This window comes from Austrofundulus limnaeus, unplaced genomic scaffold (assembly GCF_001266775.1).
Source record: "Austrofundulus limnaeus strain Quisiro unplaced genomic scaffold, Austrofundulus_limnaeus-1.0 Scaffold42, whole genome shotgun sequence".
Classification (NCBI taxonomy): Eukaryota; Metazoa; Chordata; class Actinopteri; order Cyprinodontiformes; family Rivulidae; genus Austrofundulus; species Austrofundulus limnaeus.
The window spans coordinates 2,313,020-2,316,730 of NW_013952444.1; positions in this window are offsets into that span (position 1 = coordinate 2,313,020).

The window sequence follows — 3,711 nt, forward strand, 5'->3', positions numbered from 1 at the left end:
ACACACACACGCACACGCGCGCACACCGACCAAACCTTGTTAAACTTCATACCTGGACTTCTAGAACCACATCAGAACCCCTTCATGCATCTTTAGTCCATATTTACGTCTCGTTCGGCTCATTAGAGCGAGCTGAACCATCAATCTGTTCCCTCAGGCGTACATTTTCACGTTTCCCTCTGCGTGTCACAGATGTTTTCGGAGATGGATTTGTCGGATGGGGAGTGGAGACACACTTATCAGCTTGTTGTCCTCGATAAGCGCAGAAGATTTGTAACTGTTGCAGTTGGTCAGTCTTGAATTGGTGCACGTGTGTGTGTGTGTGTGTGTGTGTGTGTGTGTGTGTGTGTGTGTGTGTCTGATTCTGACCTCTTCTCCGTCGAACAAGTAGGAGGAAGAGGCGAGTGGCCTTGACAGAGAAAAGGGGGTTGGAGGGATCTTAAATAGGCATCTGCAACAGAAGGAAACCCTTGTTTTTGAGCTGCTTGCTTTCTTCTGCTCTCGCCATCCTTTTTCTCAGACACACACTCCCTGAAATTTCACCAATAACTTAGAAAGAAAAGGTGGGAGGCCGAGCTTGTTATAGGTTTATGCGTAAGAGAATGAAAGCTGCATTCATCACAAAAAAAAAAAAAAGAACGTGTATGAGTTTTGATAATTTATTCTTTAAATCTAATACCAAAACCTGACTATCACTGATTGGAGATTAAAAGTTATTGTTTTCAACCCTAAAACTCAAATATTCTGGATCTAACTAAAGATAAGGTGTCACTTCTTATTTAAAGTGCTTTTCTTTCAAATTAAAAGTAACAAAAAATGGTCCAAACAGCATATTGGCATAATTCAGATGCTTCTCTGCAAAAACAAGGCATTGCTTTGAAATGAAATTTGCTCATATGTATACAGATTACAACACTGTGAAATGCCCAGAATATAATACAGCACAGTATGAGTTTTTAAAGCTTGTTTGTTTTCAGCTGATTCAAATGCTGAAAAAGAAAAAGACAAAAAATATATTCAGTTTCTTCCAAAAAATGTTTGTAATCAAAAATGAGGTTCATTAAGGTTCAGCTTTTATCCTAAACATACTCTGTAGAAGTATTATTATTATTATTATTATTATTATTATTATTATTATTATTGGAATCGTGAGAAAAAATGTGCAAATATTGAGAAAAATCGAATATTTCCTCTAAGGGTTGCTTCATGTACAATTAAGTGACACTTGGTAAAATCACGAGTGCCACAAAAAGAAAACATCTGTATCAAAAAAGCGAGGATACAAAAAAGAAAAAAAGGAAAAAAGTACATGAAAATGTAAAAATCAAAAATTGCAAATGTTCTACTTTAATAACATGACGTAAAGAATATATATTTAAATTTCAATTTGTCATATTTTTATTTACACTCACACACACGCTGCATAAAGTTAACATTATTCAATCATTTTGACTGTAATATTGTTATTATTATTTTTTATTATGTCACCCTTATAAACTGGAAATGCTCAAAATTCTGATAGATGGTGCATTACATGACAGAAACTCCTTCAGGTCTTGACTTCTGAGTGGTTAAAACAAAAGAAGATTGCCTCATTAAGAATTTTTTTTAAATGAATTATTAAACAAACCGCTGGGAGAGCTTCCTCAACTCGTTTCTGTCTGGAGTTTAGTGAACACAATCTTAGTGCAAAAGATTTTTTTGGATTTACCGAGCTGCAGTGAATGCATCATGATTTAAACGTTTGAGTAATACGAGAAAATATATTATAGAGAAAAACAAAAACTTCAAAGTTAAGTGTGCCAAAAGTTGTTTTCTCACATTGCCTCTTCACTTAGACGTCCAAATAAATGTTCTCAAGTTTAGAGAAACATTGTTTACAACACGTTTCCTTGATGTAACAATTGATGTAGCAAGTAGTTTGCTGCTCCGCCAAAATACAACCCCCTACTGTAAAAAAGAAAAAAAAATAGAAAAATAGAAACCACCTGTTCAGGATGTTTGAATTCATGAGGCGTTGAAGCTTAAAGTACTCAGTCTTGCTTTTAGTAATTGAGAGATCACTTTAGCTCTCAGACATGCTGGTTTACATTATACTTGAGGTTTGGAGTCTCGAGAGGAATGTCAAGATGGTTGAGAAAATCAAAAATATCCATGATGTTCCTGCTGCTCTAAACACAGAAATAAGTAAATATCAGTTTGACTCATTGCTGTCTTCTCCATGTTGGCAGCCTCGTGTTGCTTCATCGTTGCCCTCTGGTTGACATGAAAACTGCAGGACTCATTATGTTGTTTTGTTTTTTAATTGGTCAAATCCAGTCGCTGTGGGCTGGTCTGAGGCCTGGCTCTACTCCAGACTTAAATAAACCAAATGAACAGAGACACTGAGCAGACCGACCAGCACATCAAACAGTACAAGCTCAGCTTGAATCTGATGGGCTCATTATCTACGAGGGTGGCGGGGTTGAATATTTAGCAACAGTTGAAACATTTGAGCTCTTTAAAAAATATTTTAAGCACATGTAAAGCACTCCCTTATTTTGAGAGCTTGGTGGTTCATTTGCCATAAAAATAACTGTTAACAGTTTAAATGCTGATTCAACATTCACTTTGCATTCTTTTTATACCTTTTTTTAAACCTGTAACTACTTCAGTATACAWGGTATGGTTTAACAATTCAAATGTGAGAATAATCAGCTCATTCAGGATCTTTGGGGGTTTTAACCTTTAAACTTTTCAAAATATTTAACTTTGTTTTAAAAAAACCCATAAAAATACAATGAGATCCATAATTCTATTCAAAGATGTTGTCTTTGGCATATTGGCTCTATTATGCTACTTTTATTTTATTATTCAGCACTATTTAAAGTGTTTGTTTGTTGTTAAAGATTAATGCTTGACTTTCAATACACCTAGTACTACTTAAAGATACAGTTCAGATATTTTCAAGTGGGGTTTTGTGGAAATATTACGAGCAATACCAGTTGTAAATAGACCACATTTTGTAGAAATGGAGCTTAAAGGACTCATGTCATGTTTTTAAATCCTTCTTTTTCATATTTAAATACTTCATTTGGAAACTATATAAACTGCAATGTTTTGATCTGAACTCTTCCTTTTTGTAACTCAACAAGCCACGACCCTTTTCTGAGGTGTGTCTCAGATCAACTCGTTTTGATGCTGTCTCTTTAAATCCAAACACGGCGCTTCACACGCTGCCATCGTCTAGCTTCCAGGCTGGTCAGTTTTACATTGATAGAGGTGTTTATGACTATATAATTGTGCAGAAACTTCTTATTTACAAATAAAAGAAAATGTCAGCAAAGGAAGACTTGTCCATCCAGCCTTACATGTTGGAGCCAGAGTCTGACCCAGAATCAGAGGAGAATAAAGACAACCAAATAGTTGGTAAGGCCAGACTTTACTTGTTTGTTCCATCACAAATAATTTGACACAATAGTTCAGAAAACATCATAGAAAATAGAGAAAACTGAACAGGTTGAACAATATGACCCAAACAGAATATGAAGATATATTTGCAGCATCGGGAAATACTATTTTTTCTGCAAGTCCACAACAAAATGTATTTAATGGCTAAAAAAGTGAATTTCTGCATATTTCCCCTTTAGTAATGAAAGTATTTATTAGGTTATGGCTAGTCCTTTAGCAAAACTCAGACCAAATTAGACTACCGTTGCCTCAAAACAACTC